Raw genomic sequence first — 15103 nt, 5'->3', positions numbered from 1 at the left:
TCTTTTGTCCTACCAGCCGGCGGCAGCCGTGCCTCAAGGGAATCTACTGGCTATTAAGGTACTCCTTTTAATAGAGCACCGGAGCAAAGCATTAACACTTGGTGAAAACATGTGATCCTCATATCACAGCCTTCCCCTCCGGTTGTCCCAATTTCTGTCACTTTGGGGCCTCGGGTTCCAGACAGCAATATGTGCAAACAACTTGTACATACAATCTAAGCAATAATTATAGATCTTAAATCTAAGATCATGCCACTCGGGCCCTAGTGACAAGCATTAAGCATAACAAGATTGCAGCAACAATAACTTCACAAACTTTATAGATAGACTAATCATAATGTATCATCCATCGGATCCCAACAAACACAACATCGATTACATCAGATGGATCTCAATCATGTAAGGCAGCTCATGAGATCATTGTATTGAAGTACATGGGATAGAGAGTACCAACTAGCTACTGCTAGAACCCGTAGTCCATGGGGGAACTACTCACAGAGCATGATGGAGGCGGTGGCGTCGACGGAGATGGCTTCCGGGGGCACTTCCCCATCCCGGCAGGGTGCCGGAACAGAGATTCTGTCCCCCGAATCGGAGTTTCGCGATGGCGACAGCGCCCCTGGAGTCTTTCTGGAGTTTTTTCAATTCGTATCGCGTTTTTAGGTCGAAAGGGGTCTTATAGGCGAAGAGGCGGCGCAAGGAGGCGCCTGGGGCCCCCTCACCATAGGCTGGCGCGGCCAGGCCTGGGCCAGCGCCGCCTTATGGTGTGGGCCCCCTGCTGCCCGCCTCCGACTCTCCTTCGGTGTTCTGGAATCTTCCGGGAAAAATAAGATGTTGGGTCTTTGTTTCGTCGAATTCCGAGAATATTGCCCGAACAGCCTTTCTGGAACCAAAAACAACAGAAAACAGGAACTGGCACCGTGGCATCTTGTTAATAGGTTAGTTCCGAAAAACGCATAAAAACATTATAAAGTGTGAGCAAAACATGTAGGTATTGTCATAAAACAAGCATGGAATATCAGAAATTATAGATACGTTGGAGACGTATCAAACCCTAAAGTGACAGTTAGGGAAAACAAGGGGGATATGTTTTAGTTTGAGGATTCTATGTGTTCATGAAGTGTTAATGCGTTGTTCTGGGCTATTCGAAAGGGTAGACCTTAATTACATGTATTTCCAAGTTTCCCCCGATGAAATGGGAAGGTAGGACAATAGATATTGTGCAAATTCTCTTGGTTAGTACGCACAACTAATTATAGAACACATACCTACACATATCAGAGTTAGAGAAAAGTCACATTGCTAGTTGTATCTTATTATATGATCAATCTTATCCATGCAACACCCCGCTATCAACACATTCCTATGTTTTAACTCTCTGGGTTACACTTTTACTTTTTCGGTGAAAACTGGGAAACCCTTGTTACTATTGTTGTTTTATTTTGCTTGCTTGAATCATATTACTGCCATCACTACTGCTGCAGCTGTGAGTTTATTGATATACATGTGTGGTTGAGAGTGACGTCTCAATTGCCAAAGTCTTATTGGTATTCTTGTGTTTCCCTTGAGTCAAACTATAAATTTGGGTAATACTTTCCAACGAAGATTTCAGTGATCTCCTATACTTGTGGGCATCACCTCTCATTCGCTATCTCTGTCCGGCAAAGCCTTCGGAGAGGGCTCAGGAGTGGCCCGAGCATTCACAAGAGACTCTCAACTAGAGGGCGGAGAGGAGAGGGAGAGGAGACGGGGCGTGAATAAAATATCCCCCTAGCCAAATAAACTGAAACAAATCGATCTCCTTCTGATGGCCATGGCAGCACGCCCGACCATGCATCTCCATGCTTGCACCGCCTCCTCTCGGCCGACCGCTTCCCCTCCATCCTTCACCAGCTCGATATGCCGCCGTGACCTGCCCTTAGTGGCATCCCGTCCCGTCCTGCTTTGTCACCCCGTCCTTAGTTGTGCCTCAGGTCGCTCCGACACCGCGACCTGCTCCTCTGTGGTGTCCCGTCTTGCTCGGTCGCCCTGTTCGCCGCCCATGCACGCTCCCAGCATCGATAGGACAACGCGTTGCGCGCCTGCCCAGCTCCCAGAGGCACCATACTACTAAGGTCATGACCTTTTCTGGTCCCGCGCCGTGTGGCCCGTGTGCCCGGCCAGCTCAACACTCCCTGGCTTGGAAGACATTGTAACTTCGACATTGCCATCCCAGAAGGTTGCACATGCTCTGGGTAGGCAAAACTACTACCGACAGCCCTCTCAAGCAAGTGTAGATCGCTCTCTTGTGGGAAGTGCTTATAGCTGTGAAAATAACCATCATTCTCCGCGTTTAAATCACATTTAAGTCAAAGAAGTGACCAGGAATCTCTCTAGCCTTGCTATTAATGACTAATTAGTCTATATATTAAGGCAGAACGAAATGGTCCTCTCACAGCACTCTTCATCACATGAACAACTAGACCATAAAAGCGCGCGTTGCCGCGCCCGCCCATACCAATGAAAGAGAGCGAGAAATATTTGAGAAAATATAAACATGATAGTCATGTGAGAAAATTGAAATCGTTTAAGTTGTAACATGGAAAGTGAATGCATGGGCTGCATAATACAACGTGAAAATTGGAAAGGTTATTATAACTTATAATAACATGATCAATGATAACCGAACGATGGTGATGATTACAACACTTCAAAAGGCCTTTAAAAAAACACTTCAAAAGGAAACATAAATAGGTGAATATGTGTGGCAAATGCAAAGCTGCATTGAGATCTGGGACTGAGTTTGTGAACAAATAAGGACTTCTCTTTTATTAGTTATAAATATGGTTTCAGATCTGACACAAGTTATAATATCCTAAATATACTAACAGGTCGAACCCACTCTTATAGGGTGTATTCGGTTGAGGCATCGTACAAATAAGTAAATCTTTTTGCAGGAATATTTACTTTTATCAATTGCCTCTGTATAACTCAGTCAAAAGTAATGTTGTACGAAATGTATACATGAAAAGAGGGCAGCCCTTGGTGTTTGCAATCTATATGGGAATTGTTCATCGACTTAGGAGCATAACCATTAGTTTCGTACCGAAACAGATTTCAGAGGAAATATGCTCTGCTAAACAAGGTGAATCTTATAGGAGGATAACTATTTTCAAGTTATTAAATAAGAGGACCTTTCGACCGTACATTTGAAGTATGCATCAGATCTTCACCCCACCTCATTTATCTTGTACTGTATGACGGACCTATACATTGGTAGAAAATTCTGAAAGTTCGTCTATTCTTAGAAACATAAAAAATTGTGTTTTTTCTGACAAAAAGTATGAAATTCTAGACTATTCAATACTAAATATCTTGGAACTGGCCAACATTTTGCAACAGCTTGAAGTCTAACAGATTATTTCAATCCAGCAAACTAAAATAGACTGAAGAACATAAGCACTACATTATTTCATGACTTGGAAATGAAATCAATGGCTTCTTGAAGGTCCTCGTTCCTGGAAAACCCTGCACAAATATAAATGGTTTGCTTTGTATATTCCTCCCTGTTATGACTTCTTATTCAAGGGTTCAATCCGTAAAATTAATATTCTGATGATCTCTCTTCTAACAAATGTTTGGATCTATGAAAAGAAGAATCTCATCACTCTTACAGTATTGACTAACCACTCATAGAGCATCCAAATCCTTAATTCATTCTGTTTTTTCTCGAACACTCAAATGCATTTTGTTATGTATTATAAGAACACCAAGACGGAAGACCTTACAGCACCATAGCTGAAAAAAGCAAAACAAAAGCGACAGAGAGCTAAGCTAGCAAAACAAGAGAAGAAGAAGCTAACAACTGAAGTCGTATATTGCCCCCTTGGCGTTCTCTTGTAATACAAATTACATGCATTTGGGTGCTTGTTTGATTTTTTTACTGAAGCTGTATAGGTTCTAGTCCTTTTATCTGACGGAAATCATGGTAAACTAATTCAACAGTAATAATGGAGGGAGATGATTTGGTGGCTAACAACAGGAATCATGCTAAGTTGTCTTGAGTAAACCCATTCATTACTTGGCCAGAGAGACAAGCTTCCAATCGCCATGTGCTTATCATTATTCAAGAGAACCAATTTAGTGTATCAGGGATTCCGGGTGTGATGATCGATGAACATGTCAAGTAGAGAGGAAAACCTGAACGTCATGGCAAATTCCTGCAATTACACCAGATCACCAACTTGTCTGTTAACAACTCCTTCTCATCCGACTGTAAGAAAAATCCTATTGCTGTGATTTTGGACCTACAGTAACAGAGATTATGCTGCAATTTTGAACCTATAGTAATAAAAATTATGCTGCAATAACAAAAAAAAAAGTGAACCGCTGATCATGCTGATGGAGAGGATGGCGGAAGAGGACCTGCAAAGGAACTCACCAGCCGGAGCCTACCAGCGCGTTTGCACGCCTGCGTATTCCCCACATTTTGGGCGGTTTTCGCCGATCTGGCGGGCCGCGCTACGCTAGTGCAGAGAGGAGGAAGGTTCGATTGGAACCTTGGAGGCAGTAAAAATGCAGATCAATCGCTGCTTTATGGACGAGCCGACGGAGAAAGGAGGTGAATGGGTGGTAACGCACCTCCACTACGGGCAACAGTTAAGCGAGGAAGACGGTCGGCCTCCATCGTCATTATTCAGCCGCCTCTGTCTCAGAGCTCACCGAGCATAGAAGTGTCCTAGTGGGCCGTTGAATCGACCGACCAGCACCGCGGCCCGGTTAGTAGAAAAGCACCTAAATCAGTCTGTGGAGTAGCAGCCCTTCACAACGGGCCGAGAGGATCTCGCGGGTGACGCGGTGAAAGTGCACGCGGGACGCTGGCTGAAGCTACGGAATGATCTGGGACGTCTAGAAATGCTATCGGACGGCTCCCAGCGTGAAATCGCTGTGATGCCTCCTAGCAGGTTGAGTTTTACTGTTAACTAATACCAGCCATGAACAGTAGCCATGAGTAGCACCCGTGAGGAGTAGTGTTCGCCGTAGGAAAAGCTAAATGTGGTATGAAGAGTAGAGATGAATAGTGCATGTAATGAATAGTTTTCGTCGTAAAAAAATCTACATTTTGACGCCAATTTCTCGATGCAGATCTTCAACTTCGACGGTAATATCTAATAGTAGTTTTCCAGAGACCTCCCGTGATGAATAGTGTCATGGTATTTTTACCTATTTTTTTACGATAATTTATTGATATGAATCTTCCACTTTGTCGGTAATATCTAACAGTAGTTTTTCAGAGACACATAATTATTTTATGTAGTATCTTTTACCTAAAATTTGAGGATAATTTATGGATACAAATCTTCAGCTTCGACGTATCTAACAATAGTCTTTCAAAGACAAGTAATTCTCTGATAGTAATTTTTTTTACCATGTCCCTAACATGGATTTTACAATAGTATTAGTATTTCTGATTCGTAAATGGTAATTCTTTGACTATATTTTTTCCCACAATTATGCAGCTGCAACAATAGTTCTCCGACTTTAGTTATCCAAAGAATTCTCACCCATAATTCTTCTAAGGTTATCCAACTGTCGTCGCTGCTACCGATTGAGTGCCTCCGTCGTTCGACCTGATACATTCATAGTTGCGTCACCTATAGCGCACGAAGGGAGACGCTAGACGATAAGAAGGACATTGATCTAGATAATATTCTTTATTTTCTATTACCCACATATTTTTTAGATTATTTTTGGATTTTTTCCTTGACTATTATTTAGCAGGTGATACAAAATTATTCCCCTATATGAATATATCAAATTAGCTACATTTAGCTAAAATGTAGGAACATATTCGGTGCAAAAAAATGCATAGATATGAATTCTAATACAACCTATAATATTTTATTTAGAAATAGAATATTAATTATTAAGTCAAATTTACTTACCTTCTTTCCGGGCTTGTCTCACTGAACTAATAAGCTGCCAAAATTGATGACGCTATGCACAACTAAAAATGATATTAACCATCAACATATAGTTTCTAGCTTTTTCCAAAAACAAAAGGTTGTATTTTCTTACTTGCAAAACACTTTTAGAGACAAACAAACTGAAGATAAATTCATATCGCTCACGCGCGTCGCGTGCGCCTCGAGATTCTTCCTAGCTATTGCAAAGATATGTAGTATCTTGTTTTAAGTTGCATTGTGCAGAAAATCACACTTTTAAGAAAAATCAGAAGAATTTATGGAAGAATATCATCTTACCTACGCAGCCACGCAACTTGGGGTCGAAGAGACATCGAAAGGAGGTTTAACGACCACTGGTATGGGTGAAGACTCCATGTACCACGTGGCATTGGATCCATAAGGTAAAACACAACAATCTTTGTGAAGGGTCCTATATATTTCGAGACTCCAGCCGCCATGCAGAGAGCCGCTATTTTCAGATTGCATCACAACACCCCCAAATGATATCCTCAACTACAGCTGGGCATGGGCAGCCCGGCCCGACCCGGCCTGAAAATCCCGAGCTGGTCTGGGTCAGGCTTGCACGTCGGGCCAGGTTCAGGCCTGGTTCTAGAGCCCAAACATTGGGCTGGGCCGAGTTTAGGCTTGAAGAAAACGTAAATTAAGCCTAGTTCGGGCTGAGCTTTTGGCCGTTCGGTTGAGGTTTGGGTCTAATTTTTGAGCCCAAAGGTCGGGCCGTGCCAGGCTCGAGCCTGGAAATTTCAGTTTGGGCTTTTTAGGCCTGGCCCGAGGAATGCCCAGGTGTATCCTCAACTTCACCACCACCATTGTTCATCCTCTCCATCTCCCATCCTCTCGATAGCCATAGCCATCATCTTGTACTTGATATCTCCTTGTGATTTGGCCACCGAATATTTGATTTCAATCTAAGTATTTTGCACAATGTTTTCTATCCTTGATCTCACGGGCTGCAGGTTGGTGTGAAGCCTCGCAATAATTATGTGCATCTAATACATGAGAATATTAATTCTGTGGTGATTGAATTGAGGATATGCATCTTCATTCTTCGTCTCTTGTTTCGACCCGCGGACTTGTAGGTACCCAAGACCCTAGGGATATATAAAGATGACAGGTGAGATGAGTAGTGAATTGGCGATCTCACCCGAAAGCCAGTAACGGCAAGGGGAGTATGGTTTTCGTTCAAGGATCCACTTGGGAGTAACACCAACATCATCAAACTTTATGCCTTCATCTGTATTTTACTTAATAACTATTATAGCATGGTTCTTCATGGTATAAGGGTTGGATCAAAAGACTATTGCTATGCATGTGGCTCGCACGGAATTTAGTGTTTACGGATGTGCTTCTCACAACCTTATCTGTATTAAATTATTTCACACATGAAAGTACTTATTATTATCTTTATCCCATTTGAATGTGCAGCTGCAGGTGAATCTTCAACCCTGACTTATTTCCATCCATTGCAACAACCAACGATTCGAAGTAAACTAGAAAGTTCCTAAACATAAAACAAAACGAGTAAACAAATATTGTATAAGTTTCTTATATTTCCATATGGCAAATGTTTTCCATGGTTCGGTAAACCTATTTCTACTAGGAAAAAAATATTATACTACATCCGTAATCCGGATCGAAGGTGTCAGCCCTTTTTCTGGCGTCTTTGTTGGAGAAGCAATTCGCTATCATTGTAAGGTTATTGTTGTTAGTTTATTTCTTGTTATTAGTTTACCTTATGTTATCTCTCTAAAATCCAAAAAATAGTTACTTATTTATTTGTCTATCATATCTTAAAAACACAAGCTTGGGGAGTATGCTAATCCTAAAGAAGCTCGTGGATGTACAACTACCCTTCGTGGATCTACTTGAAGCGGGAGTACATATACCCGTGTTTGCTAATTCAAGGCTCGAAGCAACCTAGGAACGATATGAATATGTATCATGAACTACTGTATGAGGAGCTAAGAACACTATGGGACGGCCCCCGGTCGAGGTCTGGGACGCTTATGCGGAAGAATACTTTAATCTGAAGGTCATTCTGTTTGTGACGGTCCAAGACTATCCAGCTCTAGGCTATCAATCCGGGCAGACAGTGCACTGATACAAAGGTTGTTCCATGTGTAAGGAAGATACCGCAAGTTTCCGCCTATATGGCTCTAGCAAAATTGTGTACATGGATCACTGAAGATGGTTGGATAAGGAAGACCCATGGAGACAAGATAAGGAAAAGTTTGACAATACAGAAGAAAAGCTCCTCGTAAGTAGGGTGGGAAGAAAATCAATGAAATGTTGAAGAATTGAAAAGAGTGCCCAACGGTGGGGCAGATGCAGAAGAAGGTAGAGCCATTGAATGGCATGTGGAAAAGAAGATCTGTATTCTGAGACTTGCCTTACTTGGAGCATGTGGACATGCGCCACTGAATCGATGCCATGCATATTGAAAAAAAATGTATGTGAAAACTTACTTGGACTGTTCCTCAACATGGTAGACAAGACAAAAGATGGGTTGAAGTCATGAGCGGACTTGGAAGTGCTGGGGATAATACGTGGGTTGTGGTCCAAATATGTGGAGGCCACAATACCAGATAATTTTGTCAAAGTCAAGACAAACTATCCCCCAACTTGTTTCACTGTAAGTAAATACGAGATCATGTGGCTTTTTCAAATACCTTGAAGATGTGAAGGTTACGTCTGGGTACCCGCGCACACATAAAGAGAAGCATTGACAAGCAAAATAATGGATTAATAGGCATCGAATTTCATGACTGTCACATTATGATCACACATATACACCAGGTTGCAATTAGGGGGCTAATGGGGCCATGGGTCCGGAAGACGGTGTTGGGCCTCTGTAACTTCTTCGACACCATCTCCCAGATGTCTATCACGAAGAGCCACTGCTTTTAGGTAAATGAGGAGATCGTTCATACTATGCGAGCTTGAGATGTACTTGCCGCCATAATTTTTCGACATCATCGTACATCTCATCGTCCATATTGTCGATGAGACACAAGACCTAGGCCCTGCATTTTTACACGAGATGTATGCCTTGGAAAGGTTCTATGGGGTGGTCAAGCCGTTTGTTCGCAACAGGTCCCAACCAGATGGTAGCATTGTCCAAGGGTATCTCACAGATGAGTGCATTGACTTTTGCACGGATTTCATTAATTTGGAGAAACCTATCGGTTTGGCTCTTAGCAGGCATGTTGGCAGGCTAGCTGGTGTAGGTAACAAACGCGGACAAAAGGATACACATGTGTTCCGTACTGTTCCACTAATGTCCGATGACCACAAAAGAGTACACACTATGTTGTTGCAGCACCTTTCGAACGATAAAACCGTATGCTCAAAGGCACATGGACAAAATTGAGATGGCGAACCCAGGAAGATCTAGAAAATGGGTCACAGACAAGCACAACGAAACCTTTGCGGCATGGCTAAATGATGACTTTGATAGTAACCCCTATGATCCTAAGAATGATGGACACGGAAATGGAGAATTGGTATGCACAGTTGCCACAATATAATGTGCGGACCTATCAAGTATACGATATCAACGGATACACATTCTATACAGAGGCACAAGACCGGTGAAGTGTATACCAGAACAGTGAGGTCATTCTGAACGCATATTAGAACATTACCAACACAAATAGGACCAAATACTATGGCGTGATCGAAGAGATCTGGGTGGGGCGTTGTTACAGAGGCTGGGTGTAATTGATATCTTTTGATATTTATATATTCCCTTTATCTAAAAAAAAGTACAAGCGCCGTGTTGAGCAAGTGCAGTGTAATATCCCAGGTATTGGGGTTACAAAAATAGAGGAAACAGATGTGTGCATTGCATTCATGCATAGAAAATCTGGGGAATTTTCGCGCTTTAAAGTAAAACAGTCACAGTAACTGAAGTTTCACTTGACCTTGGTGGAATTGAAGTAGCTCATCAAGTCCAGTGCTATAAACCTCAATGTGACTTTGTTAAAACCTTGTTTTGGGTAGAGATAATTTGATCTAAGGGGTTAGATCAAATGGAATTAAAATCAACACAAGAACTTATTAATCAAGGATCAACTACTTGATCTTATTAAAGATCACAACATGATATTTCTTGCCATAACATAAGAACATCTATTCAATTGGAAATCAACTAACAATAAAATGAAGAAAACATTCTTGACTTATCTCTTCCATGTCTTTAACAAATAAATATTCCTACCATGAACCTCATGGTATTTTCTGAACTAAACTCTTGAACTTAACACCAACAAAAGCTTATCATTAAACCCTAGAGATGGGAGAGGTATATAACCATCAAAGAGATAAGAAGCAAACTCTAAATTATTAACACTTAAAAGTTAAGCAACTACCTTGAGGTACAATTGAATTCACTTTAAAACTAAATACCAAATATAGCACAACACAAGGACCTAAGTGCATAAAAGCCACACATTTTTATTGCAATCATAACTTATTAAATATGTGGAATATTACAAAACTAAATTCGTTTACATTACGAATTATAGTTCAAACTATTTGAATAAAATAATATATGAGTACTTTAAAACTCATATGATCATGCCTTGGTGAAATCAAACATCATCATTCCAAATTGAGGTATAATCTTTATTCTTGACATTTTTTATCCCAATTATAATATTAATACAATCACATATGATATAGTGACTCACCCATAAAGCATAAGATCATTCATAAGACATTTAGTAACAAAAGCCACTTGGCTATCCAAAAATAAATCACATGAGAGGATAATACCCATGCCACATAGGATGAAAATATCTACATAACTTGAATCCTAAGCTATGCCACCTCGTGCTTAAAGGATTGCTATGGATGAGAGCATGACAACCAAGCACCTTACTCATCAAATCAAAGCAAGAGTCATCCATCTATGTGTCATGATATTAGAGCATGTCCAAGCCTATAAAAGGAACCCTCTACCTCATCCATTTCATTATCTTGCACCATGATGCAACAAGACCAACACATTGAGCCATTCCATAAAATAGATAGGATCAAGATGAAGCAGCTAGGAGGTGGAGGCATACCACAAGATGCAGGTTTATCAGAATTCCTGAAGAACAAGCTACAGAAGATAGCAAGGTAAAATTCTTAGGCAAACCACATATTTAGTTAATCACATCACCATTCCTTGTGTAGAACCATAGATTATTAATCCAAGACCTTGTGAAGTGAGAGGGGTAATTGGAATAACCATATCCAAATACTTTTAGTGATACTTAGGGAAGCCCATACCATGCATGATCATCACAATTGGGTAATGATCATATACTCTAAGAATTGGGAGTAGAAGCCATTGAGAATAAATTGCTCATGATAATTCCATGACCATGCTATGAAGAAATAGAAGAATAAGCCATAAATTCAACCCTATATGGTAAAGAAGATATCACTCACCATATGAAATTATAGAGAGATCACTTGTAAGCAAACCTAAGCTTACATCCCAACCTTAACTAGTGAATCACTTGGTGATCATAAGTAGAATCCTATCTAAATTTCACTTATTCCTCAATTAAAGAAAACAAGAAAACCTTTAGAGTTAAACTCTATACTTTATATGGTGAGAAACCATTCATCCATATAACCAAAGTTAATTATAAAAAGAACCATCACCACTTTAGACACTTTAATAATGGATTAAGGATAATAATAGAAGTCTACTGGTATAAGATTTAACCAACAATACTTATTAGAATTTCACTCAAGAGTGTGAGACAAACAAATAAATCTTTATATCTTTCACCAATGATCTTTGAATATCATTAATCATCTCCAAGACTTAAAAATGCTGGGGCACATGAAATCATGCCCTAGAATCACATTCCTAAATAAGAAACTTTACTTTGCAGATTAGTTCCTTGCAAAGTAACACCAAATAAAACCCTACATATCATTAAATAAGAAAACAATCATTTGGAAAATAATTTTAATATTTCAAAAGACAATATTCAAATTCATACCTATATGTATAATTAATCCAAATACCAATAGTAATTAATCAACCAATGTTCTAGGACAAATATTAAAATTGCTAATATACGACAACACTCTTTTAAGTGCCTTGAGTGTATTCCAGTAGAAATTCAAACAAGCAAATTGTACAAAGGTGATGGAATTCAAAAAACAGAATTTAAATAAGCAAATACAAAACAGAAAACAGAAAAGAAAATAAGAGAAAGGAAAGGCTTACCTATCGGGCCAACGCAGCCCAGCAGTAGCCTGCAGAGCAGTCCAGCACACCGGCCCAAGACGCAGCCCAAACCAGCCCACGTACCTCTTCGCGTGGATAAAGACGAAGGAGACGTCGTCGTCTTCGTCTTCGTCACTGGACGCGCGGGAGCTCGCCACCGCGACGCCAAGGCCACGTCCCGCGATCGCCGCCGCTGTTGCTGACCGCCAGCGCACGCCGGAGGCCCTATAAAACGTGCGGGAGTCCTCCATTTCCCCTCTTTTGCTCTAGTTCCGCCCCAAATCTAAACCCTAGCACGCTCAGACCCCGGTCATCGCCGTCGATGTAGACCTCCCCAGGCCTCGCCGTGACCACCGTTGGAATCGCCGTCCTCAACAAGGTCACCGTGCACGCGGAATCGAACTAACGCGTCTCCAATCGACCTCGCCAGGTCGTCTTCTCCGACGACGGGAGCGGGCGATTCCGGCGAACCAGGCCACGACAAGCCTCGCCGTCACGCGCGTCGTGCTCCTGGTAAGCCGCTGATCTCCCTAGCATGCTCGGATAGCTCGATTGCCCTCTGTAGCGTCGCCGCGCCGTGTGACCGTGCCCGCCGCCGCAGCACCTCGCCGACGGCCACGCTCCGGTGACCAAACCGGAGCGGCGCCACCACCAGTAGCTTCGTCTCATCGCCCTCGTTCGATCGCGCACACGCACGCCCCCACTGGAACCCGTAATCGCCGGCGTCGACCACCACTGGCCGCCGGTGATGCACATGGTTGCCACATCAGCACCACGTGGCAGCCAGCGTGGCACTGCCCCACCTGTCTGTGCCTGTAGGTAGCTCTAGGCAGGGTACGTTTAGTAGTTTTTCATCTTATTTCAAAATTATGTAAATTGTTGAAACTTCACATTAACTTATAAAATCCATTTTAATTCAGAAAAATACAAATGAGATATTAAAATGTTCCTAAAAATGAAATCTATCCAATAAAAATATAAAATGAAATTTTTATTTGAAATAAAAATTTAGTTATTTAAATACCTATTAATTAAGTCTTTTCTTTTAATTCTAAATTCAATTAAAATTCAATAATTAAGAAAAGTTCTGAAATAAATAAAAATCAGTAAACAAATAAAGAAAACATGAAAACTAGTTTTCTTTATTTGTTATTCTATTAAATCCTGATTAGAGGGACTTAAACCCTAATTAACAATTATCTTAATTATTAATTCTTTAAATATAATAAAATGCCATAGTCCAATATTATTTTCAATTCAAAGTTATTAGCAACTTCAACTCCATAATCAAATGATTACATAAAGAGTTGCATCACAATTAGAAAACTCTAGTTCTATTATACATGAAATAGTAGCTCCATAATTTCATGTGTAATCCTAAAACCCTAATGCCATTTAGACCTTAGCTCCATTACTACATGTGAAACCTAATTTGCTTCTAACCTAAACCCAAGGTTAGAACATGTGATCATGGTACTTTCTTTCAAATCATAGAACCATACTAGCAACTAAATAATTTTCATGATCACATAAAATGTAGAAACCCTATCACTACTAAATTAGCATCCCATGTGTCCATCTTCATCAAACCTAGATAATCAAATAGGGTCAATTGAGTATAAACCCTAGTTCCTATCATTCAAAATTATCAACCTTAATTATCCACGCTTAGCATCACACCATTGTGATGAGCCCTAATGGCAAACATGCCAATTTTGTGCATCCTATTCCATACACACTAAACCCTATTAATGCTAGATAATTATCAAACAGCCCATTTAGGAATCAACCATTCTTTACTTAGGAGATTACATAACAAACCATGAACAACCCCAACTCTAATTGATATACTTCTTATCATTTAAGAAGTATGTTCTTCAAAAGTTATTCTTTTGAAGTAAATAGAAAGTGTTCATCAACCCTATCTAATGGAACCTATCAACCCTAATTGTAATACTTCTTATTACTTAAGAAGTATGTTCTTCAAAAGTTATTCTTTTGAAGAAAATAGGGAGTAGCCATCAAACCTGCTTAAGAGGATTGATAAACCCTAGCCAGCTATCAACAGCAAGGTATACCAACCTTGATAACATCTTTGGATAATGATTTGCTTAAGATACTTAGGCTTAATTAAAACCATATAAGCCCTAGTAGCTGATGAATCCAACATTGTTGGGATCCATCTCATACTTACTCCAGAAACTACTTGGAACCATAATAAACTATAGAAACCCACAAACCCTAATTGTCATACTTGTTCTCTATTAAAGAACATGTTCTTCAAAAGTTATTCTTTTGAAGAATATAACAAGCAATCATTAACCATGCCATATAGTACTAAAACTGACAACTGTTCTTTACATATTAACATTATGCCAATTATCATTCCTTGTGTGCTACATTGATTATTATGCTTTATTATATCAATTGTTTATGATACCAAGTAATCAACCTCAATAAGAACCCTGTTTGTGAATCACTCTAAAAGTACAACACACCCTAAACAAATCATTATAACTCACTAATCCTAAATCATCAGGGTTAGGTCACGCTTAGAGCGATTGCATCTCATATTTATGCATTATTGCATCCTTGGCAATCTTTTGAAACATCGTCCTTACCGGACGATGATGATATTTCAGAATTTGGAGTTATTGCGTATCGAAGACCTTTTCTGCATAATCTTGCAGTCAAGAAAGGCAAGTTCATCACTTGCTCATGTCATTTGAGTATTTCTATCAAATTACTTGCAAAGTACTATGGTTATCACTATTGCATAAAAACCAAAACCACTACTTTCATAACTATGAATATGACTATGTGGTGGGCAATGGAACCATGGATTGTGTTGATATGGTGGAGGTTCCATTGCAAGGGTTTATATCCATCTAGGATTAAACAACAA

Source organism: Lolium perenne, chromosome 4 (genome assembly GCF_019359855.2).
Source record: "Lolium perenne isolate Kyuss_39 chromosome 4, Kyuss_2.0, whole genome shotgun sequence".
NCBI lineage: Eukaryota > Viridiplantae > Streptophyta > Magnoliopsida > Poales > Poaceae > Lolium > Lolium perenne.
Note: the sequence above shows the minus strand (reverse complement) of the source record.